Source organism: Apostichopus japonicus, chromosome 14 (genome assembly GCF_037975245.1).
Source record: "Apostichopus japonicus isolate 1M-3 chromosome 14, ASM3797524v1, whole genome shotgun sequence".
Lineage (NCBI taxonomy): Eukaryota > Metazoa > Echinodermata > Holothuroidea > Aspidochirotida > Stichopodidae > Apostichopus > Apostichopus japonicus.
In genome coordinates this window covers 12,463,982-12,491,725 of record NC_092574.1, presented here as the reverse complement: position 1 = coordinate 12,491,725, position 27,744 = coordinate 12,463,982, and the positions used below count along the sequence as shown (strand labels likewise).

The following is a 27,744-nucleotide window of genomic DNA, read 5'->3' as shown; positions in this document are numbered from 1 at the left end:
AATATTAGAAAGAATTAAAAAAAGGTCAGAATTTTAGCCACAGAAAAAATGGAGTTTTAACCCTCTTAACATGCCACTTTTAGCTTCAGAGAAAAGCATAAAATTTTTGGTGCTGAGAATCTAAATTGAATGATTTTGTGTTATATGAAATCATTTTGATAATTAGGGACTACCACTAAAATAAATGCAAACCAGGGCTCTAGGAATCCATAAAGAGCATCCAGACCTGATAATTGAGAATAAAAGACATTCTATGCATAATTTTGGAAAGAATTAAAACAGTCATGATTTTTGCTAAAGAATTAAAAAAAAAAGTCATAGGCTATATATGGCCCTACAAAACTTTCAATTTGGCAGAAGTTTTCAAATGTCATTGTTGCTTTTTGCTGAAGGACACCCTCCATCCTATGCGTAATTTTGGAAAGGCCTTTAAAGGTCATGATTGTTTTCAAATATTATCAAAAATCATTCAATCATTCAATTTGGACAGAAGTCAGGATACTCATAATGGCATCTCAAAGCTCAGAAATGTGCATAAAATGATTTTCAAAATTTGTCATAATAATTTCTTTCAAATTTGGATTGTATTATATGATTGTTGCTTAATTCAGAAAGACACACACCATCCTATGCATCATTGTGGAAATACTTAAAAAGGTCATGGTTTAGCTAAAGAAAATCATAACTTAGTTAATTTAAATTTAACTTAAATTTAATTTTACAAACTTATTTAATTTGGACCAAATAACAATTTCTTAAATGCCAGTCAGGATGCTCATTATGGATTCTCAGAGCTAGGCCTCTTATAGTATTAAAATAATTTTATGGTTTTAGAGTAACAAAACTGTTAAAGTTGGACAAACAAAAATAGAAAGTTCTGATGTTAAAGTGTTAGTCTATGGAACCAAAAGCCTCTAAATATTAAAATGATTTTTTAAAATGTTATATTGTAACTTCTTTCAAATTAGGAATTGATATAATTGTTGCTTAATTCAGAAGGATACCCTCAACTTAAAAGTTCATTTTTTTGGGCCAAAAAATAAAACAAAATTATAAGGTTTCAGCCTACAAAACTGTTAAATATGGACCAAAAAAAATAGAAAGTTCTCAAATGCCAGTCAGGATGTTCATTATGGATTCCAAGTTAAATAGTTAGTCTATGGAACTTAGAGTCGCTAAATATTAAAATGATTTTTAAAATGTTTTGTTATAACTTCTTTCAAATTAGGAATTTATTATATCATTGTTGCTTGTGGAAAAAACAGGAAGGCATGATTTGCCACAAAAAAATCATTAGGTTTCAGCCATGCAAAAATCATTAAATTGGGACAAACAACAAAGGTTCTCAAATGCCATTCAGGATGCTCATTATAAATTCCCAGAGCTCAGAAATATGCTTTATACTGAAACTAATAGTTGAAGTCTATGGACTGTTAAACCTCTAAATATTAAAATAATTATCAGAATGTTTCATTTCACTTCCTTTCAAATTGAGAATGTAGCATATTATTTGAACTTAATGCAGTAGGACAACTTCCATCCCAACCATAATTTTGGAAAGAATTAAAAAAAGTCTGTGATTTTAACCAAAAGCTAAAACAAAAAAATCATCAGTCAATAATATTAATAATAATAAGTAATATTTTAAGCGCATAATCAGCAACACTGCTCAAAGCGCTTTGCAAATGTAAAACCTAAAAACAAATAGTAACAAAAACCTAAATATTAAATATATAGGACCAATAAGGCATAAAATGTAAAAGCCCAACAATATAAAAAACACTCGTACTAAACGATAATAAAAAAATTACAACCTGAACGCATACAGTCCAAAACAATTTCAGAAGTATGTAAATAGTAAAATAATTTTAAAAACTTAACAAAATGCACAAAAGATTAAATCATAGTCTATGTTTATAAATATAAATAAGTATGAGAAACAATAATACAGTAAGACAATTATTGTTAAAGCCTAAAACAGATAGTAATAAACACCCAATGCTAAACGATAATAAATAGAACCCTAAATTCAGTCAAGAAAAAAAACACCTTTCAAATGTCAGATAGAATGCTTATGATGAGTTACCAGATATGCTTGTCTAGGATTAGTTTAGAGTGGTTTAAAAGTGGGAGCATCCTGACTGTCAATTGAGAACTAATTGGGTGTCCTTCTTAATTCAGCAATAATGATATTCTCTCTATAGTTTGACTAAAAGTTACAAGGACCCATTTTGAGAATCATTTTATGGTATAAATTCCATAGACTGCCACTAAACTTCATAGAAGAGTAAACTTGAGCTCTTGGAATCAATTATAACCATCCTGACTGGCATTTGAGAACTTTCGTTCTCCAAATTCACAGCTGTATGGCCCACATCATGACCTATTTAATTCTTTCCACACATGTGCATTAGATAGAGGGTGTCGTTCTTATTAAGCAGCAATGATATTATTCTTAATTTGAGAGAATTTATAAATGAAACATTTTGAAAATCACTTTAATAGGCTAAATATTCCAAAGATTACTACTTTTAACTTTAGAGAGAAGCATATCTGGGCTCTTGGAACATTAATGAGCATCCCGACTGGCATTTGAGAACTTTTTTTATGTCTGAATTTGATGAGTTTGAATGGCTAAAGCCTTGATTTTTGGGGGAGGGGGGTCAAAAATCATGACCTTTTGAATTCTTTCCACACATATGCATTGGATAGAGGGTGTCCTTCTTATAAAGCAACAATGATATAATTCATTCTCAGTTTGAGAGAATTTATAATGAAACATTTTGAGAATCATTTTAATATGCTAAAAATTCCATATGCTACCACTTATAACTTCAGAGAGAAGCATATCTGGGCTCTGGGAATCCATGAGCATCTTGACTGGCATTGAGAACTTTTTTTGTCTGAATTTAGTGAGTTTGTATGGCCAAAGCCTTACATTGGGGAGGGGGGAGGTAAAAATCACGACCCTTTTAGTTCTTTCCACACATATGCATTGGATGGAGGGTGTCCTTCTGATTAAGCAACAATGATATTATTCATTCTCAATTTGAGAGAATTTATAATGAAACATTTTGAGAATCATTTTAATATGCTAAAAATTCCATAAACTACCACTTTTAACTTCAGAGAGAAGCATAACTGGGCTCTGGGAATCCATAATGAGCATCCTGACTGGCATTTGAGAACTTTTTTGTGTCTGAATTTAATGAGTTTGTATGGCCAAAGCCTTACTTTGGGGAGGGGGGAGGTAAAAATCATGACCCTTTTAGTTCTTTCCGATATGCATTGGATGGAGGGTGTCCTTCTTATTAAGCAACAATGATATTATTCATTCTCAATTTGAGAGAATTTATAATGAAACATTTTGAGAATCATTTTAATATGCTAAAAATTCCATAAACTACCACTTTTAACTTCAGAGAGAAGCATATCTGGGCTCTGGGAATCCACAATGAGCATCCTGACTGGCATTTGGGAACTTTTTTTTGTTTCCAAAATTTAATGAATTTGTATGGCTGATAGCCTTATGAGTTTTTTTGGGCCAAAATCATGACCTTTAAAGTTCTTTCATGCATATGCATTAGATAGAGGGTGTCCTTCTTATAAAGCAACAGTGATATTATTCATTCTCAGTTTGAGAGAATTTATAATGAAACATTTTGAGAATCATTTTAATAGGCTAAAAATTTCATAGACTTCCACTTTTAACTTCAGAGACAAGCATATCTGGGCTCTGGGAATCCATAATGAGCATCCTGACTGGCATTTGAGAACTTTTTTTTTTGTTTCCAAAATTTAATGATTTTGTATGGCTATAGCCTTACGAGTTTGTTCTTTTTGGCCAAAATCATGACCTTTATAGTTCTTTCCATGCATATGCATTAGATAGAGGGTGTCCTTCTTATAAAGCAACAGTGATATTATTCATTCTCAATTTGAGAGAATTTATAATGAAACATTTTGAGAATCATTTTAATAGGCTAAAAATTTCATAAACTACCACTTTTAACTTCGGAGAAAAGCATATCTGGTCTCTTGGTATCCATAATGAGCATCCCGACTGGCATTTGAGAACTTTTTTTTTTTGGTCAAAATTTTTGGGATTTTGTATGGCTCAATTCTCATTTTTTAAAGTTTTTTCTACACTGTATAGAGGGTGTCCTTCTTATTAAGCAATAATGAGATTATTCGTTCTCAATTTAAAGAAAGTACAAAGACACATTTAAAAATCATTTTATTAGTGTTCCATAGACTGACACTTACCTTCATTGAAGAGTATACCCGAGCTCTTGGAATCCATAATGAGCATCCTGACTGGCATTTGAGAACATTTTTTTTTCTTTCAAAATTTAATGATTTTGTCTGGCCAAAGCATCAAGATTTTATTTCTCATTTTTGGCCAAAATCAGAACACTCACAATTTGAAATAAAGCACAAGGAAACATTTTGAAAATCGTTTTATTATGTGAAACACTTACAATCCCAAACCCTGCCACTTCATTGAAGAGTTTACATGAGCCCTTGGAATCCATAATGAGCATCCTGATTGGCATCTTAGAATTTGTTTTGTCCAAATTCATTGATAATGTATTTCTTCACCCCACATCCCCCCCAGGCCCCCAATTTGAAAAATAAGAATAATTTGTTAAAAACAGTTGACACATCATACTGTAGCTCTAGGAATCAATAATCAAATATATAAATGAAAACATCATAAGGCTCAGCTATAGTCCTGTTTAATTCCAACCAATCAGTTTTGATTAATCTAATCTAATCAATGGTCTAATCAATCTCTCCTACAGTGAATATATTAGTGATTCTTATTTTGATATTTTTATAATTTTCTTGACATACAAACTAGTAGGCCGGGTTGTCAGATGGACAACCAGTCAAAATCCGTAAAAAATTTGCTCCTAGCTTACATTGTAGCATGAAACATCAACAGACATGTACTAGCATTCAAATCTTGTTCAGATTACATATTAAATTGATTGCATATATAATAAAATATATAAGTATATAAATATGTGTTTTAGACTCTTCCATTCAACGTGAGACTTGCATCATCTATCTCCTCACGAATCAACCCGTTCTGCTTGTCCTCTCTCTATCCTCTTTTAGGAAGATACACGTCGCTCTCTGATGTCTGGAGTTATGGAGTACTCCTCTGGGAGATATTCTCCAGAGGTAGCACTCTGTACCCCGGCATGAATAACAACACATTCTCCAGAGGTAGCACTCTGTACCCCGGCATGAATAACAACGAGGCCAGAGAGAAAATAGAGGGTGATAAGTACTGAAAAGAGGAATATGAAGTCACCTTAACCTTACCCTCCCCCTTTAAGGAAAATAAGAATATTGGCCAGATGAACTGGAAAATAATAGTACTCACTGTATACAATTCAAATTACAATTAAAAGATGATATATAATAGATAACAAAAGTTACACCAGGTGGTCCTCAGTTGGTTACTATAGTTACACAAGAAAGCCACAGTAGGTATAATAGAGGGTTTCCAAAGCTGTACCAGACAGTTAATGAATTATTCTTTGGGGGAGTGGAGGGGGGGTTAATTTTTGTAAAGCTGTAACTGCTTCCTTATTTTTGTCCTCAAGAAAAATGCCACCTTAATTTACGTTAGATACACTAACTACTGCTAGTTACATATGAATGATACAAATGATGTAGAAAAAAGTCTGACATTCTTGGAAATATGCCTAAAATGTCTCGTTATTGACCACTACCATAGCGACCGTTAGATGCCTGTGCCAGTTTGTCGTTGTCATGGTTATAAGCCTATCTTCTCCTCAATTTCAGGCTATCGGATGAACCAGCCTCCGGAATGTCCAGATGCCGTCTGGGAATGGATCCAGGCCTGCTGGAGGAAAGAACCAGAGGACAGACCAAACTTTTCAGAAATCAAGACAGCAATGAAGAAGATACATAAAATATTTAAATAGAATGTAATCTCTTTGTAAAAAATAAAATTATTTCAACATCCAATAGTGTGAGATTCAGTCTGATACAACTCAAGGGTACAGAGGTGAAAAGCTACCATCTTTACAAATCTATTGCCAATGTTTGCTCAGGAAACATCCCAGAAATATGGCCGCCGATAACGTGAATCCTAAAGAATGTGATTGAGAATGTTTCATGTTAGCCGGTGTTTCCTGGTGAAGAAGAGAATGGATTATATGGGTTGCATGGTTCCCCTATCAAACACTGGATTCTTGGAACGATTGGAATCGATAACTAATTCAAAATGGATTATTCATAGCATGGCATTTACCTAGGTTTAGTTTGTTCAGGACAGTACTCATCCAATCATCGTAGAATTGCAGTCTTGTTAAGAAATGATCTATTTACAAATATTTGTCACCCTGTAGAGTTAATTGTCATTTATACAGTTTGAAACAGTTTTGATTAAGTAAGTGTACCTAAGTAAGTGTACCTAAATTCCAACTGATATACATTAATGGTAATTCTCGTTAACTATTTTGTCGTGGGATGACACCAGGTCTTTTATTTAAAGGTGAGATGTTGTTCGTTGTCACATTGTGACGGCCATTAGCATATTTACCACAGTTACTCTGATATAGTTGATGGCAAAGTAAATTTGATCAGTGAAACAACATATATCTTTGTGTTCCAACTCTTTTTTTCTGTATCAGGAAATTTCAAATACTTCTTATAAATTAATTGGCAACAAAAATGTTTGATCAATAACATCAAGGGAAATATATCCAATGAGTTTTTAGCCATGTTGGAGACACAAGCTGCTTCTTTGTTATTTGCTTTTGCAGTATTAGCTTTGCAAGAAAAGTTTGTATCACACTATTGGACCGTTTGCAGGCAAAAAGCTGGATTATTGATTTGAAACTATTGAAAAAATTTGAAGAAAGAAAGATGAAAATGAGGTTCATATGCAAAAGTTAATATTGATTGTCCCAATGTGCACAAAACATATTGATTGTTCAACATATTGAAATTCATACAGGCAGAGCTTGGTTAGTGGATCAATAACATGAGTTCAATTCTCATAATGAATAATACAGTTGTAATATTGTCTTGCAACGTAACAACAATAGATAATAGAAAACACATACTGCTAAATGGTTACTCATTACAATGGGGTCTTTTAAATAGCTCATTGCTGGATAATTACACGTACTGCTAAATGGTCACTAATTTCAATGGGTCTATGACATAACTCATTGCTGGATCATTACATGTACTGCTAAATGGTCACTAATTACAATGAGTTCGTAAAACTAGGTCATTGGTTTGTATTAAATCCAAAAAAGTTTGGATCGAGTGCTCATTAAGATGGCTATTTTTTTCAGCATTTGGAAAAGAAATGCATTTTCTTTATATTTATTTAAGGTTAATGGGCGATTCATGTTCTCCCCAAAATTAAAAATCAATGTGTCACACATGATAACTTTTTCATTTCTGATATCTCATCATAATTTTGCAATATTTATACGTATCCCAGAATTGCTTGGAGGACTTTTGTCTCCTTTTCTGCCATTGTAGATATTTTTTTTATTTACACAGGGATAGTTTGTATTACATTTGACGGACCAACATTCATAAAGTTTTTTTTTTCTTTTGTGTTACAAATTTAGTATTTTTTACCTCTTAGACTACATTACACACTTTGTGTTTTACTTTCTGTTCTTCAATGGTAACAAATTTGTTGTATTAGAAAAAGAGTTCCTTGTATTTTCACTTCCTTCTAAGTGTGTTTCAAAAAAACTTGATAAAAACTGCGCACGAAACAAAAATGTATATATGCCATAAGAAGACATGAAGTTTCATTCTTAACAAGAATTAACACAAGCAGAACTGGAGGAAATGTATACAAATAAGTTCTAAAGCCATGAATAATGCTGAACAATAATGCAACAGGTCAGCTACATATTTGTATCAATGATTTCTGTATTGGGGTGGGGGGGGGGGTGTTTACCTCGTAAACAAACCTATTCATTTTACCCTATATGAATAGGACTTACAACAGGAAAGGAATAAATTGCTTTCAACCAAAAACAAAAACTTTCTTGGAGCAGTTACAGAAGCTTTATGCGTTAAATTGTAAATTTAATCAAGCCGACAGTGGTTAAAGTGGTTAACAAATCCATTAATCTTCAATATTTAACACTCAGATACTTTTCATATTTTAAGCACAGAAATCACATGGATCATGTTTGAAATTGTTCCACTTGGAATACATTATTTGAGGTTAAAGTTGTCTAAGTGAAATTAATGGCCTTCAGTTGCATGGGACTTTAGTATCTTGACAGGGCCTAAAAAAAAAATTGAACTTTTCCTCAAAATGCTCCTTTAAACATCTGGATATGAGCAAGATGCAATATGATGTATGTTATGTTCAAGATCTCAAACAATAGCAAGATTTTTGGGGGGTTTTTTTGGTACATTTTTGTCATTTTTTATGTTTTAAACAGTGTTCTGTTTTCTTCTGGTAGAGGGAAATCTTAACTTCCAGATATATATTATTTTGCAATCCCATGTTATTATTATCAAAAGTATACTTTTTAATAATTATTTTTCTACAAAAATGTGTGAAATAGTTCTTTTTTTTTGAGGAAGAAATCACAGAGATGGGCTTTTAACTATTTACTTCCAAGTTTATCCAATCATGCAACATATTTAGAATATTTCCCTCTTAATCTGTTTATGTAGATAACAAAGGTTACTAGATGAGTGAATAGTGAGTGGGGGTGGGGAGGGGGTAGACGAGGATTGATGGGTGAAAATAGGAACATTCGGTGCAAGGGACCAAAATTTGTAATATTTCATACAATGCATTATATCGTTTTGTAATATTTGATTTCAACATTATAAAAGGAAAATAAACTTGAGAAATATAAGATCATACATTCCTTTGTTATCATTTACTTACAGTTACATCTTTTATTTATTGTTTTGAGAAGAGAAAGATTATTCACAATAAATGGTTCTAAAAGTTTTGTGCAACAGAAAAATTATTTGAGGAATGAAGCAAAGAGCATTAGTGACCATTATTTAATTTCTAGCAGATTTGGTGGTTAAGCAGATGTTCTAGAAGGTTGTTATAAAGTCATTTATTTCTGTACACAAATCTTGCTTATATTTCATTGCACATTTTCTAATTCCTACCACATCATGTTTGGCCACTATTAGCTTGTAAATAGTTTACCAAGTATTGACAACTTACATTACAATTTGTAAATTAACCTCACAGTTTAGCAAGACTCTAAAAGTTTAGTAGCAAGTAGTTTTAGCTATTTTGCGGTAAAGTATATATTTTATCTTACAGATTCTCAAGGTTATGTACCTTACAATTAATCCCATGAAAGGTGATATTATAAACATTGCTTCAAATTATAATTTTTATAATTCTCTGGGTCTTTGTTTAGGGTCCAAATTCCTGGTAGGTCTAGAACAGTTCAAAATTGTTCATATTTTTAATAATTTCCACAAATTCTCATGTTCCAAATAGCAAAATATTTGAAGCTTTGGGCAGTTTCATTCATGCCTATTTTTTGGTTTTACTTAAGACTTCCAGTGGGATGGCTAATTAGTTTCTACCAAATAGAGCAACTTGTATCTTCATACTGAATCCTAATTCTCAGTCTTCTCTTGAAAACAAAGACTGTGGATTCAGTCTAGGCCTACAAACCTTGACATGCCTTTTATACACCCCCCCATGAGAGTACCATACACCCCCCAATAAGAGTACCATACACCCCCCATGAGAGTACCATGCTGAAGTCATCCCTCTAGTGATTACACCAGGGAGTTGTTACGTTCCATAACAACTCCCTGATAACACCACTTGCTAGCCGGTTTGGACAAACAGAAATTACTTCACAGTTGGAACAAAACAATGACCTTGTTTAGACTCAAGTAACCAATGAGGTTATTTGATAAAAATTTCACTAGTGTTGTAATAATATATAAATAATGAAAGAAAGAAAACAGAGTTCTCGTATTTTACTGACCTGTAATGTATGTGTGGAGGAGTTCTTGAAAGTCTCAAGCATCAAAGGAGTCTTGTGCTCTGCTGCCACAGCAAATATTTGTCTTCTTCATAGTCACATGCATAGCTAAGTATCAGTACTGTAAGACAAGTACTGAACTCCAGGGAAGGTATTAAGGTGATATTAGTATAAACTAACACAAAGGTTAAATTAAAAAAATGTTATGAAATGTGTCAAACCACATAAATAGTTGCAATTGAATAATGAGGTTACGACAACATCCAAGGTTTCCTCAATCAAATCTCATTCTAGCAGAAAGGGTTTTTAAACTTATCTTTAACATTAGAAATGTGTTTAGTGCCAGCAATGTGTTTGTCGCCAAGTCTACACAGTTCAGTTACAACATACCACTCTGTTCCCTACATAAAGTGGAAACAGTTGCAATATCCATTCAGTTTTCCTTAATGCTGATATGAACTTTCACAAGTTAAAATCTGAAAAAAACATCATGACTAAGACTTTATCTTTAAGATGTTTCTCCATACCCTATTAAACTTTAACAAACCAGTGATTTTTTACTCATGCCGTGCAATTTCTTTCTTACCTTCTTTCTCCATGGTAAATCTGTTTGCCCATAGTCGTACCAGAGTTCTTGACCATGTTTCATATCATTTAGGGCAAACAAACAGAGACAGACTCTTCCTTCAAGTGTCTGTTTCTTCACAACAGAATTGGCATCCCTGCCAATCTCATCATTTACCATCTTTGCAACACAGGCTGTGTCTGTAGCATCAATACTGAGGGCAACAAATTGAAAGTTTAAGTGGATTATAAAAACAATTCAGAATGACTATGAAACCAAAGGAGCAGGACTGAACAACTGTAAAAGTTGAAACACTGTTTAGAGAGCTGCATAGACAGATCACGCCAATACATAAGATAGTCAAAGCCAAAAGGATTTTTTACATGTATGATAGGAAAATGAATGTAACATTCTGGAGGAATATGCATCCAATTCTTATTGAATATAACCCCTTTTTATCATTGATATTTGTTGCTTTTATTCAATGGACACATGATTGCTTATTAGACTGTTATTCTCTGTGATAACTTTAATTATGCTGATAGCTTATATATGATTCTTTGTGTAGTATAAAAGTTATTTCAAATTTAAGACCAACAACAACATGAAAAAGATTTCAAACACCAATATCAAACGTCTCTCAAATTAGCTTGAAAATGGAAAACTATCAAATGACTCCATATCAATACTTCTTTAATTCCCTGTTGCCCACCCCAGTCCTTGCTCACCCCCTCTTCCTCAGTAAATTAGGCTAGCATCCACTGCCAGATCACTACATCCAAAGTTGTACACAAGTCTATGCAAATTTTACTTTTGTCAACATGTGAATAGGCTGGCTTCTCCCATTTGACTGAGTGTAGTGTTAAGCAAAATGTGGTTGGCATATGGTGCCAGCACTCCCTTGTCCCTACCTTATAAACACCCATCCCTCTCTCCCCAGTCCTCCCCTCTTCCCAATTTATTATTCTTAGCTCCACGATCTACTTCCAGGTGACTACATGTAAAACTTGTAAGCATGGCTATGCATTTGTTTTGTTTTTCATAAAAAAAATTTTTTTCTTCTAAACAAATGTTTAGGCTAGATTTTCTGCACTTAACTTAGTGGATTGCTTTGTGCCAGCCACTCCACTCCCTACCTCTAGAAAAAAGTTCCTCCCTCTCTTCCACATTCCACAAAACATTAAATATCAACCTCTGGTCATGCTACCCTGAGTCCTCCCCCCCCTCTCCGTCCATCTGACAAATCTTCTGAAAGGAGACTTTTATTTGTAGAAATGTGTACCTAAAATTCTAGGGTAAGTTAGGTTACTCCCCAAAAATTACTAGTGCCTTTCATTTTCTCCTGGCAATAATAACATCCTTCTCACAAATTAGTGATTGATATAGTCAAAATTTGAACCCTGGATGTTGTGAATATTTATAGAAAAAAAATATGCATATTTTAAATTGTTATCTTTGATGTTGTGAATAGTCATAAAACAAATTAAACATATACAGACCATAAAATGGGAAGCAAACATTTTAACTTACCTTTCTATAATTCCACCATTCTCATACAAGTACATGGCAGTGTTGCCAGCTTTCTTGGTTCTAGCTCTATTGGATGCCTCCTCAGGAGAAATGATTTCTCCTCTTTATTCTAGCTAGAAATCACCTTGCCTGATTTCCTTTGTTGCAAACACTTCCCTTCCTGTCAAGACCTTAAAAAAGAAATGGGTTGAACAGGGAAAGAAAATAGAAGAATTCTTTGATGTTGCATTCAATGTCTTCAACCTTGGACAGCCTCACTTCCCGCATTCCATATCGGATTGGGAACAATCACAGAATACCATAAACAGTTTGTGTTCTACAAGTGATTCTGTTCTTAAATAATCTCGCTTCTTTCTGCTCACCACCATCCCTCCATCTGTACAACCATTATAATGATACAGTAATGTTATCAAGACCAACTCACCCACTCCCCCCCCCCCCACCCCAGAAAAGGAAAGTGTCATAAAGTTCCATAAAGCTGTTTCAACAGTACTCTGCATTACCCTGGTACTATACATATTACAAAATATGAGACAGACACTGGGCATGATCCAACCCCCCTCACCCCCACCCCTCCCCACAGGTGGCAGGACGGAAAATTGGATTGTCTTGATAATAGTACTCCATTGAGCAACAATAAATGGAGGTACTTTCCTTTTTTAAACTTGATAAATTTACCTCAATGGGACATTCAACCATCTTATGTGTTCATGTAGAATATATGAGAATAGTTTGGATAGTAAAGATTTCCAGTTGGCCTTTCCTATGTAGTATGTAAGCTAATGCTTGATCAATTACACTTTGAAAGCCAAAACTACATTCTGTAGAATACTTTCAAGTGGTTACTGTAAGCTCTTGTTTAGGGTTTATCATTCAGGTATGTTATTGCCCCACCTTTTCCAACATTTGAATCCCACAATCAATAAGAACATTTCTTGTCAAGTTCTATTTATTTTACTAAAATACTTTTCTCTGTTACCTTGCTGATTGATTTCTAATAGTGGTCTTTCTTCAGGAAACACTTACCACAGTTAGAGGTTGAAAAAGTTAGAGATATCTTTGAAGCCCTGCGAAAGGTTAAAACCCTCTATCATACTTAGTCTTGTTAAGACCATAGTTTCAGCTGCTTCAGTGTACACAGAGTACACCTTCCTTCTTTACACAAAGCTGAACACATCTTTGCTCAGAGTGCCCCCCCCCCCATCCCATACTTGATGTTTATATTCATTCCTAGGGTCTTGTACATTTCTCAATAGTTATCTTATCGTTCTGAGCTAAACGGTCTTTCCGATGTTTTAAGGCAGATTTGCCAAAGTAAAGTGAAGCAGCTAAGCAGATAGCCAGAAGGGCTCCTCCTTCATACATTCATGTATGTCCTGCATCCCACCCTCATGATTTGCTCTGTAAACACTGATCACCATGGCAGAGCAATTTTGTACAAATCCCGCATCTCTTATATGAATAAAGATTCATGTTGTTTGGAGGAATGTCCAAGATTTTTGTAACAGACAGAATTCTCAGCCAGGTGGTATTCAGTGAATGATCTCCTTCAGATACTGGGTATACTGGAAGTTATCTTAAACATGTTTCTCCATACCCTATTAAAGTTTAACTATGAAGTAAATATTTACTCATGCCTTGCAATTTCTTTCTTACCTTCTTTCACCACGGTAAATCTGTTTGCCCATAGTCGTACCGAAGTTCTTGACCATGTTTTATGTCTTTTAGGGCAAACAAACAGAGACAGACTCTTCCTTCAAGTATTTGTTTCTTCATAACAGAATTGGCCTCCCTGCCAATCTCATCATTTACCATCTTTGCAACACAGGCTGTGTCTGTAGCATCAATACTGAGGGCAACAAATTGAAAGTTTAAGTGGATTATAAAAACAATTCAGAATGACTATGAAACCAAAGGAGCAGGACTGAACTACTGTAAAAGTTGACACACTGTATAGAGAGCTGCATAGACAGATCACCCATTGTATATGATAGTACAAGCCAAAATGAATTTTTGACAGGTTAAATAGGAAAATGAATGTAACATTCTGGAGAAATTTGATTCAAGTCATATGTTTTGATGTACATTTGAAGTTGTCTCTTTTCACACAAAAGTCAACCCAAGCATCAAGTATGATTCCTGATTTGCAAGTTATTCATTCCAAGGTGCAAACATACAGTAGTTTGTGAAAGTTAAAAAAAAAGGTTTGTTGTCAGTGCGTAACTCTGACATCACCCTCGTTTGCTTCAAGTCCACTTCTGGTGAAAAATCAGTGTAATTCAAAGGTGATATCTCGCTCCATCAGACAAATCTTTGGAAAGTAGACTAGGTTTTATTTGTAGAAATATGCAGCGAATATTCTCAGGGAATTTAGGCTACGCCATGAAAAATAGTAGTGCCTTTCATTTTCTCCTGGTAATAATAAAATCCTACTCACAAATTAGCAAGTAGTGTTACATTCGAACCCTCCATTTTGTGAATATTTTACAGAACAAAATATGCATTTCAAAGTTTAAATTGTTATCCTTAATGTTGTGAATAGTCAAAGAAAAATAAACATTTACAGACCATAATATGGGAAGCAAACATTTTAACTTACCATTCTATAGTCCACCATTCTCATAAAAGTACACGAAGGTGTTGCCATCTTCCTTGGTTCTAGCTATTTTGGATGCCTCCTCATGAGAAAGTATTTCTCCTCCATACTCTAGCTAGAAATCACCTTGCCTGATTTACTTTGTTGCAAACACTCCTCTTCCTGTCAAGATGTCAAAAAAGGAATGGATTGAAAAAGATTTTCTGATACAGGGAAAGAAAATAGAAGAGTTCTTTGATGTTGTGTCCAATGTCTTCAATCTTGGACAGTCTCACTTCCCGCGTTCCATATCGGATTGGGAACAATCACAGAATACCATACACAGTTGGTGTTCTACAAGTGATTTTGTTTTTAAATAATCTCCCTTCTTTCTGCTCACCCCCATCCCTCCATCTGTACAACCATTATAATGAAACAGTAATGTTATCAAGACCAACTCTTCTAAATGAACACCCCCCATCCCCCCACTCACAAAAAGGACAAAACAAAATGAGAGACACTGGGCATGACCCCCTCATCCCCCCACCCCACCCCAATCCCAGTGGCAGGAAGAAAAATTGCTTTGTATTCATAATAGTATTCCATTGAGCAACAGTAAATGGCGGTAATTTCCATATTGGAACTAAATCAATTATCTCACTGGGACATTCAGTCATCTTGTGTGTTCATTTCGAATATGAGAACAGTTTGGAAAGTAAAGACCTCAAGGTCAGTGCTTTTTGAAAACTTCTAGCAATTTAAGCATGCCAAAATATAGGGCCAATACAGACTACCTTTAACATAATGTCAGTAAAAGCAATTTGACCAACGTTCAAGTTGAAATTTTTAGTGTTAGTTTCATAGTTTAAGCTGTGGATCATTTCCCACTTGAATTTGATGCACTATCATACAGAATATCCTAAAAAGGCATTAAAAGATTTTTTTTTTACATCTTACCAATGGTATCAATGATGAACCTCACTTGAAAGTCTTCCTTATCACACTCTGATTGTACATGATGGAGGCAGTCCTGGTGTAGGGTGATCTTATTATGAAACTACATAAAAAAGAGAGATAACATCACAAAACATTTAAAATCATAAAAACAATACACATGCAACGACAATAAAAGCAGTAAGTTAAAAGCAGAAGCAAAACTGGATGATGTCCCATACGTCGCCGCTTAAGAAATATGTTACATGCCCAGAGGTGTTAGGTGGGGCTGGGGTAATGAGGGGCCAGGCGGCTCATCCGGCTATAAAGGAGGAGAAGAGAAACAAGAAAGCTGATCGTTTGATTGATCGGACAGCAACGAGTTGTATTGAACTGCTTTACAAGCAACATGCTCGTAACTCTCAAAACAATTGAATTTAACTTATGATTTATAATATGCAACTATATACGAAAATGAATAAATGACTGATGATATAATTGTCAAGATGATCCCTGAATTATCCACGTGTACACTGCCTCCACACAAAAATATGACTAGTTGTTCAGCTGATCCCTGAACAATCATTGATGAGTGAATATGAAACTGATTATAAACAACTGTTGAGATGGTCCCTGATCCCGAATGTGTGTACTGTACATACACAAAGCTCCCCAGCTTTTGAGTCGGTCCCTGGAGTAATTCCCATGCCCAGGTCTATACGAACAACGTGTACACGCCCAGCCTTTCCTAGTTGCGTGACACTCAAAAGCTTAGGAATGCATTTACCAAATTCACACTAATTGGACGCATCAAAGTTATAAATGGCTAATAATGGCACCGTAAAAATGCTTGATGCTTCATAAAAAACTAGAAATGACATCTCAATACACACGACATACTAAAAATGAATGAATTACGGTGACGAATGTGTCGCTTTTGGCACTAAACGATGGCCATGACGACTACCTTGTGTGCCATCCTAACATACATAGATAACCTTAGGCTAAAGTTATTATTTTATCATATTTTAGCCCGATAACTCAGTGAAATCTGACATCCTGTTACCAAACTACTGTTACCCATTTAGAATAATATATAATACACATGTGAATCAGTTTAGCAGGTAATATAAGTCTAATTTATGCATCTACTCACCTATAAAGGAGGAGAAGAGAAACAAGAAAACTGATCGTTTGATTGATCGGACAGCAACGAGTTGTAACAGAAACTGTCCTTGAGCCCTCTATTACGACAATCAAAATTTTGAGGGGTCTACTAAATAGTTCACCCATTACAAATAATTACTACTGTTTAATCTAATAATAGGTAGAAAGTTTAAAGAAAGAATTCTTTAATATGGTTTGTTTCATTTTTTTTTCCATTTTGTATCAGAGACATGTTGCTCTGAAAATTAATATTTGTTAAAAACAAATCCAAGTGGCAAGGTATGATCCAGAGTAGTTAAGACTCACAGCAACTTTTGATTATTTATAGCTTCCACACCAAAGATAGCCACTATAAGTACCAGCCATAACTAGTGATTATCTAATGGCAGATGATATTTCCTTTTGCACAAGTGTAGAATCCAAATTCATTTATAATCAAATGAGTTATTGGTTAAATGATAGAAAACAGGTTGGAGTGGAAATTTACCCTTATAAAATGGGAGTTTTCATTTGCATTCAGTAATTTATGTTGTTATTTTGAGGTTAATAGTAAGGGGCTGGTTTAGAAAATATCATGGTCCATGGTAGCCCCCTACTTTAAAGGTACAGAAATATTGCAGCACTCTATCAGTACCTGTCGGCCAACAGCCGGCTGTATGTTTAAAGTGAGGTTTTGCAGCTGATAAACTTTTGCAGAACTTTGCTTAAAACTAACTTGTTAGTTTTGTTGAAATACCAACAAAGACATCATGGTGAAATTTGCCAAATGTAGAGATAATTGTTTATAGACCTAACTTGATCAGTACCTCTAAACAAAATTGTGATCTCTAGAGTGACTCACCATGAACCAACTGGAATATGCCCTCAACAATTAGCCTTGAATATATAAACATTTTTTGCACAGTAAATGTGTGAAGAAATTCTAGTTTCTGTATGGGACTGAAGTTACTGTTACATTTTCTTGAAAGTAATTATCAAAATATATGAAAATGCATTTAAGAAGTAGAAGCTTCTATACTATGTTTTCATTCATCAACATTTTGGCAGTTTGAGAAGATTTGAGAAGAGCAGGTCATTTTGTCCCACTACCAGTTTGCACACTACCAGTGTGCCTCCCAAGTAGAAATCCTTTCAAATTCCCAAGTACCTAACAGTTTGCCTCCTCACATCTATCCAATGTGTACTTTTAAAAATTGCCAGATGCTGTTATGAATATTCAAATATTAGGATTAACTCTCAGATATTAGTGACAAAATGTCATGTTCAGCAAATTTAGAGTGGAATATCATATGTTCAGACAGGTACTTTATTGCTGAGAAGTGATGAAGGTCAAATGTGGGTCATCAACATGCATAAATTTGATGTGATTTAAGTAACAATGAAGTTTTAATTTCATTGTTTAGATATAAAAAGTTGTAAATAAGGACAATGTTTCACATGAACAATTTACTTAAATGACAGGCCTTGGCAACTCATGAACATATGCCATCAATGCCAACAACCAATCAGGTGATGAGCTGAGACTTGTAATCACATCAGCAACTTAAAGGAATTAAACCAATGCTCCCCTTTAAGATCACTACTCTCAGCTAATTCATCAGAGTCATCTAGGCACCTGATAGACAACAGCAATAGGACAAACCAAATTTTTCAAACCTACTTTTCTAATATCAAATACAGTATCACCTGTACTCATGTACACATTCCATCAATGACAAGGACCATGTGTCGAGCTGAGACTTGCAATCTCATCCACTCAGAAAGGATAATTAATATTCATCATATAAGTAAGATATTTTGTAACATTTTAGTTCAATAACACTATTTTCATTTTTAAGATGTAATGGCTGAATTGTATGCATTTATGATGGTATTTCTTTGCTCTACCATGTGGTGAGCAGGTTGAGCAGGAGCCAGTAGGAGTCAGCCTAGCTAGAAGTTAACCTTAGACAAAACAAAAATAATAATTTGCATGCAGAGAGGAAAAATGTTCTTTTTCAATCAGTTTAGTTACTGAAATATAATGGAATATATGCATTCGTACTGTCCAACAAACATGTCATTTTGGGGTTCAATTTTTGTAAATTTTAGTTTGAATTCATCAATCTTTTTCTTCATTAGGATCACAACAGGAAAATGAGCATTTTATCCACTTGTGTAATCTTTGTATGGACACTTGCCTAGTGGCCCTGGCCATGCTGAGTGAGACCTGCCCCAGCTGACAGCCCTTTCAGCTGCCCTACTAAATTGGGAGGGTCATAAGGAGAGGAGAATTGTTTTCAACAAGGAAACCTAGCTAGACTCTAATGTCAATATGGTACTATCCATGATTAGACTCTTGATGGTAATTGTTAAGGAATAATTCATGTTTATAGATTTTGTGTAGTTTCATGAATGAAAGTTTTTTGGATCACCTAATGACGGCATCAGCAGTGGGTTTGGAAAGTGGGGTGGCCAAATTTGAATCTTCTCACTTAACAAGTACATCAGTGGCGCACAAAGCATGATATTTTCTTTGGATCACACAAATAGCTGCATAGAGCCTTGATGTCTGAATAAGGGGCAGGGGTCTGAGGGGAGGGTGTCCATAGCTTATTTCCCAGATTTAGCCATGTGTTTGGCTCTGAAATTATGGTATCTGCATAAAGTGAATCAGAGAAACAAAACTGAAGGTTTTGGGAAAAAGTGCAATGGTCCACCCTTTCTTACCTTCCCTCCTCCCTCCCATGTTATCCAATCCACCCCCCCCCCTCCCTATCACACCTTCCCATGTTATAGATGTTTAGTGGGACAAGATTAAAGTAGAAGGCAGATACTGAGATACCAATAGATTAGCACTAAAAATTGGAAACGCAAACTAACATGGCCAAAGCTATTTGTTATAGGCCTCAGTAAACCAAGCCCAATCACTAATATTCATGAGTTGTGCACCAAAACAATAGGGATCACCAACTTCCCAACTTATTAACCAAGTATGGTATCACTCTAGTATGCATTTTGTAGAGATATTTTGTTCACAAGCTCATTGTCACATACACACCCAGACACCAACTTGATTGCATAAATTTTAGTTGCCTCCAGTATGGGAAGTAATTAACAAGGAGCCAATCAATTGTTTCAAGACAATACAACTCACTGATGTATGGTGTTGTCTCCTTCTTCAGCATTATAACTACTGTGTTTATATCTTCGGCATCAATAATTTTGTCTATATAAAAGAAAAATATGTAATGACAACCTAGACCAGTAGAAATATCATGGCTTGCTTGCACTACTGATCATTATTTCGCTTGAAATGATAGGTAGTGTGAACTTTTCATTGCTTACCAACAATTAATCACATAATTAAATTAGTAAGGGATGAGTTTGCATATGATTAACCACCAATAGAAATGACTTCCTTGCCAAAAATGAGCTATTAGCCACAAAAGTTGTTATTAATTAACTTTTACTAAAAAGTGCAAATTGTTCAAATCTGCATTGTTGATTAAGTAATGATCATAATCATATTTACATGGGTTCAATCCAAATGGAAAAAATAAACTAATGTTATAGCCATACAGGAATTAACATTCTAGTTTAGCAAATTTAACAAAATGGTAAAATATTCTCCAATATGATAATTTCTCACTGGTACATGTTATCACCTACAGTAATCAACCAAGAAAATTTGGTAAACAAACCACAATTATTAAATGTAACAGTCAATGCTATGTTTTTGGACTAATTGGCATAAGAATGGAATGATCCACACAACACAAATACAACTTTATGCAATGTAACAAACATTCCCCCAATTATTGGCATGTAGAAATCTTGTATTGGTCCATAAAATTTGTTTTTACATTTTATGTTTGAGTTATAATAAAGTTTTCAAATTTTGGTAAGGTCAATTTATGTTGTACAGCAGCACATTCCATGCTTGATGAAATTGTACCTACTTTATAGTTGTGTATATATTGAAAACTTAATTCATAATTAATTTATGGTATGAGTACCAACAATCCAACATAACATGGCATATTGGCTCATTTAACTATATAACCCAAGATTCCATTATAAGACATACACACACACATAATCACACAAAAACATGCAGACTTCACTATGTCTGATCAAACCTCTCACCTCTAATCTAGGATTTTAACTTTCTTGCTGGTCTCTTCGCACAAGTCCCTTGAATGATGATCTTTGAGCTTTGCATGGTGATTATCACACTGAAAATAAACAAGGTTTGAGGTTATAATGATGCATTCATAGTTTTAAACAGCGATGGACAACTTTTCTGGGAGTCCTCCTGTTCCAAAGTTTAATCTTTCCCTACCCCTCCTCCACACCCGTACCCACCATTCCCCAATAGCCTCCTTTACTCTCTTCTGCCCCCTCCCATACAATATGACAGGGAAAACTTGTAATACATGACTCGTAGACTGCTTCATTAACACTACTATGCCAAGAGTTTTAAAATGTCTTTGAATCCTAAATGTCACAAGCAGTTGACAAACTGTCCATACTTATCATGCCTTATCGATAACACAATGGCAATCCAATATTTGCAAATATTTAAGTACAATCACAAACAACATTAGCAATGGCAATACATCCAGGCCAGCCAAGTTGGTGTGATCAACAAAAATCAAAATTATGTTTCAACTGGATTCTCGACTCATGATATTCTTGTCCCGGCCTTCACTCTGATTCTGACATGGCTTGGACTCAGGACACGTTGACTTGGACTTGATTTTGGACAAGTGAACCTGGCTTAGAGCCCTGCTATATGCCTCACTATTGGTTGCTCAGATCATATTAATTAGGTCACATGGGAAAATACTATATTTTATGAATTTTTAAATGGTAAATCTGAACTTCTTCAAATTGGCTGGCCTGGAGATACTGCTGCTGAAGTTGTGATTTTACTTAGATATTTGTAAAACATTAGATTGCCATGATTGTAGTTGTATAAACAATGATGAACCATATATAAAAGTGCTTTTCCAATGTAACAGCATGTTGGGCAAGGAAATGACAGCTACTGTAAAAAGGAAAGAGAACAGAATTAAAAATTACAGGACAAACATGAAATTACAACCACAAAAATTACAGAAACACATTCAACATTAATCAATAAGAAAAGCCACTGTAAGCTTGGATAAAAACAGTTCAGCACTGCAAGCAACAATTCCTGCTTTCCTGAAATGATGCAAGTGAAAGATAGTATAATTGACCCATGAACAGGAATTCCGATTCACAGCCTGACTGGACAAGCATAGCCAATGTTAGCTCACACATATAGTCTGTATGAAAAAATAATCAGAAATGCCTGCATGCATATAGCCACAACCAAAGATGTACAAATCATCAAACAAGAACATGAATAAGTAAATTCAGCCTGAGAGTTGATGATGGGGATATTTTAGGTTACAAACCAAAATTATCATCAACTCATGCACCAGTGCTCAACCTCTGACCAGTGAGAACTGCTTAGGCATATGATACCTGATATTTATATAGGCTATCATTAATAAGAGAATGCTGAACTTGGTCTGTCATTTCTCCATAACCTGAATTTTCGAGACTCACAAAACACACATCATTTCTATTCATAGCAGACTTAAATCAAGTATCCATAGGACACAGTCTGCCCTTTTACAGATGTCATGAAAATCCCTTTCTACTGTAACCCCTCTACTTCACCAATTTCTGGAAGGACCACTTTCATCATGCCACAAATGAGCTTTCTGCCAAAGTCTAACAGGACATACAATATATGGCCAAAAGGCTAGGTAATTAAACTACTGATGAACAGGACACTCTTGTCAAAATGCAAACATTCTACAGCCTCTGATATGGCAAGGTTCATCCTTGGCTTGCACAATGACAGACTGACTACCCATATCAGAGACATTCATTCCTACAATCTGACCAAGGATAATAAACCATACTCACTGTCTCAGACTGGAACTGTTTGTAAGTTTATCCTTAACTGCTCCAACCATCTGTGAGTCTACCTAGGTCCCCATCTATCAGTCCTGAGACAAGAGACACACCCCTTCACAGACCATACTTTGCTATAATCATGTTAATTAGTTCATTTTTCATTGCTATTTTATGTCTATTTGAAACTCATCAGTTCAACAATGTTATATGCTTTGAGGATGAATTTGAAAATTATGTCAACAAACATCACACTTTTTACAAAATATTTAACCAAGGCATAACAGCGCAACTGATGAATTTGATTTGGTATCCACCATGTTGTACGATATCAATATTTAAGCAGGTAATCATTTAAACACTTTAAGATGGCAGCAAAATGAATTGATTAGCTGCAAACTCTCCTGTCCATCAAAAAATCACTGCAATATGTCATATATTCAAGTCACAATTCATTCTCTGAATACTTTATTTCAACATACTTCCATCTATTTCTATCTGCAGGTTTTCCTTCCAGTGTGTCATCACTTAAATTCTTTACTCTAGTCGCCATCAAAATCTGAGTAACTACTGTACAGTATAGGATTGCCCCTCTGTGAAGATACAAATAAATTAAAACATGGTTACTATCTTAGAAACTTACATGATGGGTTATTCAATACATTAGGGGTCCAAAAGTGTGGCATTTTGATAAAATATTTACTTTCAAAATTTAATAAAAGTATTGTGAGTAAATATTATGACATAAAAATAGTATTTTTATTGCATGTGCTACCAAGACACCAAGCTCACTATCTCCAAGTTAATAAAAGTCTTCAGTCTCAAAACCTGGTTTGATTATACATATTAGCTTCACCTTTTTATAACATTTCATACTATTAGTATTATCTCAACACAAATTTGTTACAGTACTTGGCTATCAAAGATTTCAATAACTATCAGGGTTGAAACTGAAATTTCTTTACTTTTCCAGGATTTTCCACTGGACAAATCAAAGTTATCCACTGCCGAATAAAGTTACTGACTGACTGGAGTAACATCACACAACACAAAACATGGTCTAGCCACTTACAACATCTTAAGATCAAGCTGGAATAGAGTTCCTGACTGACTGACTGGAGTCACATCACACAATATGAAACATGGTCTAGCCACTTAAAGTACTGCATCTTTAGATCTAACAGGTGAGACCTTGTGAACTGTGAAGGGTTATTTCTAACAGGAGACCTTTTGAACCGTGAAGGGTTATATCTGAAAGTAACTTGCAATCAGGGACGTAGCTAAGGCCTGATGATTGGGGGGGTGTAGTGGCTGAAATTCCAACTGGATGGGTTTTGGAGCCAGAAAATTCCGACTGCTGCCTTGTACCCCCCCTCCCACCCCCGCACTAATCGTCAACGATACGGTCAGTGTCAGTCAGACACCCCATCTTTCGCGACTGCACTTATGTTCTGAACTTTTTTCGATACATTTGTACCTTATGGGGCAAAGATTTTGCTTATGTTGATGGCACTTTTAAGCTTCCATAGATTAGCATTGGCGTTTTAATTGTATACAATAGAGACAATATATATCCCAACGACGTAGCCAGGAGTTTGAAAGAGGGAACACCTTTTGCGATTGTTATGGAGGAGGGGTCTAAGGGGAGGGGGTGTCCCCCTCCCCTTTGAGATATTTTTGAACAATTGAAGGTCCTTAGATGCGATCTGGTGCAATTTGTTGCCAGTTTCATCATTATCATATGATATCATATTATCAGCAGATTTTGTTTTCCTGTTTGAATTCTTTTACATGTTCTTTTACATAATATATCAGAAATACATTTGACGAGCTTAACTGATGGACAATATAAACTTTCATATTTTGTAAGACAGCCAGATGTGCAGTGGCCTAAAAACAAATATCGTTATCGCCGTGTATTAGCAGTGTAATAACAACAGTTTTTAAACATATTTTTCGACACTGAAAGGGGGGAGCAGTCGCCCCCCTGCTCCCCCTGGCTACGTCCCTGTATATCCTGAACTTACTTGAAGCAAGCGAACAGGGTCGACCCACCCAATAGCAAAATTAATACATAAATTATCCAAATTGAAGCTGGCGAACGTTGTATTTTTTTTTTAGAGTATTCAAAATCATACAAAGTTTTGTATGGTGGAGTATAAGGATCGCGAGATACAATTTCTCAATGTGACGAGTAAACATGGTAAATATGACTGATTAAAGGTCAATTTTGATCGAAAATTTTATGTCACTCACAAATTACAAGAACATATGAAAATAAAAGTGCGACAGTCAGAAAAATTAGAGTGCGACAGTCGGAAATTCCGAATTGAAGCTGGCGACAGTCGGAAATTCCGACAGTCGGAAATTCCGACTGTCACACTCAAATTTTCCAACTATCGTAATTTTTACCAAGATTGGGGGGGGGGTGAGACACCCCCCCTCTAGCGAAGTCCCTGCTTGCAATAAAAGTACTTTTGATTAAGGGCAGAAGTACAGGATGCTACTACAATTCCATGCTGATTGAGCAGAAAAGGAGAAAGCTAGATGCTGTCATTCAAATTGGAAGAAGAATGTGAGTTCCTTAATAGAAAAAGGCAGTAATTTTACTTGTAAAAATATTAGAACTTTACTTCTTACATTGTGTGAATATGATACTTTTCACAAACATTTGCTACTTACATTTGTCCTCACTAGTACTTAAGCCGCAATCTTTGGCCTTTGTCCTTCACCTGGTGTTGCCTGGCTACATGGTGTGCAAGGTAGAGGACATGCTTCCCACAACTGACACACTGTATTGCACATCTATTCTCCATATTTGCCTATAGGAGAATATACGAGAATAAAAAAAATTGCTGTATCAAAGATTATATGAGATTCTGTATGGAAGGATCGATAAACATTTTGCCTGTGAGTCAAGAAAAGTATCTCAATGGGACATAATTAAAGTAATCGTGTGTTGAAGCGGTGAAGCCTTGAGAAAAGTGAGGCAAAGAGCCAGATCATTTATAAGTCGTCTTACATACATTGTCCATTCGACTTTGCAAACGGAATTTGATTTTACCCATTTTTCCGAAAGAGTAGGTGTACTTTTCACAAGAGAGACATGTTATGGTGACCAGATCAGAGTAGTAATTACTATACTCCTGACTTATAAGAACCAACTCTGAAACATTTTCTCGCCTCTTATGAACAAGTGGAGTGCTTTATGCAACTTTTAATGTCTGGAAAGTGTCATTTCCGGTATCAGAGAAGCATATGGCAAACATTTTCTTGCTTGTATTATTTTAGTGCTCCACTCAGATAGTGTCATAGTTGTCCCAGGAAAATGCAGTGAAGAAGCAACCCTCCCTCCACCTTCCACCCCACTCCCCTCCCTCTTTCCACACACCTACTTTTGTGTAATATTTCCATATTAGTCTGTGCATGCAGTTTTCAGTTAATGTTGCAAAGTGGGTAGTAGATTATGCAGGATAACAGATCCCATCTTATGAAGTGAGAGTGCAAACAGTTTGATGCATATCTACATTCAGTCAGATATTGTCATCAATAGATGAGATGTTATCACGAGTAGTGGCTTGAGTGTGTTGTATTGCCTACAAAGCTTTGTCCAAACATGGTAAGTGAATATCATTAGGCCTTTAAATCATAGTTGAGTAAATTTATGCAAATTGCCTGTAATTAAAGTTACTATCCAGAACATACCTGGCTATAGGCTTTGGCCTAGCCTACCTCAAGACTCAGATTACTGGCTAGGCTTTAGCCTGCTTTACTGCTTAGGCCCTATACCCTTTTGCCACACTAACTTGTACATTGTTGGGAATATGTTGCAAATGGAGAATGTGTTTGAATATTTGTACAATTCTAGTAGATATATTAATAGACTGAAATATTGTAGGCTTTGTTATGACCTAGGCGAACCTACGTTAGAATCTTACTCTTCAGACTGGAAAGAACTGTGACCATACGCCAAAGAAATACGCCAAAGTGGATGTGGTTTTGTTCTGTATTTGTACGCCACACTATCTAAGCAGAGCACCACCCTCGGTTGGCGCGGAGCGTACACAAAAAGTTTTGGTCAATAACGCCTCCCAGATCGCAGGAAATGGCACTTCCCGGACCATATAACTTACATCTGTAATTGTATATTTGGAGGTTTCGTGTAATGAAAATTTGGGTGAAATCATCATGCGTAATGGGGATAGTAATATATTAGTACCACCCTGGAACACATCACATGACCCTCCATGCATGGTATGCACGTATTTACTGTGTGAAAGTTTCTCCAGATTTATTAAACTCGATGGTATGAACCATGTTGCGTCACTTGCACTGTTGCGGCTGAATTTTCCTCCACGCTTACGTGATACGCCACGCCAACTGTCGTACTTTTCCCTGGGGCAGTAATGTATGCCGTACGCCAAATTTATTGGCGTACACTTCCATACGCCAAAGATCTTTGTGTGAAAGGTCGTACTTTCCAGTATGGCTCTTCAGTAGACCAAGGGCAAGGTAGGCTATGTAAATGTCATCTTCAGTTATTCTGGCATGTGGATCTATCGTTAGGGATAAAGGATAAAGAAGGATAAAGACAAGTAAAATGCGGTGGTGATAATTGCTGTCATTAGGCTTAAGTCATTTCGCATCCAAAAGGACAGCCGTATAGCTAGTCTACGCCTAGGGGCCTACAGTAGGCTAACTAGCCTACATCCAACTTTCCAAGGTCCAGTGAATAACAATACAGCACTACTCACTAGGCTAGATCATTAGATGGGCAGACGACACTAAAGTAATTATATTCCTATGTAAATGCTTCTGCTATCGCTTCTTAATAATTACCTGTGAAGCTGCAGTACACTGCCACATTTTTGGCGAAATGCGGCACACGATATCACCATTTGGAGTGATTTATGTAAACTTTATCACTTTAGTTATGTCAAAGGCATACCGCATAGTGTTTGTACTTCGCGCTGGTACTTTCTTGCCGTACAAAGCAAGGCTGAGGTTAGTTCCGAGTGAGGGCTTTTGAAAACGGA

General features: G+C 35.4%; 1 long non-coding RNA gene and 1 pseudogene across 3 annotated transcripts; one reads left to right on the top strand and one right to left on the bottom strand.

Moving 5' to 3' along the window:
- LOC139980288 (tyrosine-protein kinase Fer-like) overlaps positions 1 to 6,639 on the top strand; it is a 29,547-nt pseudogene extending 22,908 nt beyond the window's left edge.
- LOC139980289 (uncharacterized) lies at positions 5,278 to 27,705 on the bottom strand. 3 transcript variants are annotated; one of them, XR_011797501.1, is made up of 13 exons: positions 27,548 to 27,705; positions 26,971 to 27,264; positions 25,391 to 25,530; positions 23,191 to 23,301; positions 20,903 to 20,991; positions 19,911 to 19,982; positions 15,632 to 15,731; positions 14,699 to 14,857; positions 13,756 to 13,948; positions 12,100 to 12,269; positions 10,591 to 10,783; positions 10,008 to 10,139; positions 5,278 to 5,881 (listed from the first exon to the last, which is right to left on the bottom strand). It is a non-coding gene; the product is annotated as an uncharacterized lncRNA (long non-coding RNA). The 3 variants fall into 3 exon arrangements; XR_011797500.1 differs by having other exon boundaries at positions 5,278 to 5,878; XR_011797502.1 differs by lacking the exons at positions 10,008 to 10,139; positions 10,591 to 10,783 and having other exon boundaries at positions 5,278 to 5,878; positions 27,548 to 27,704.
- Positions 27,706 to 27,744: the final 39 nt, after the last annotated feature.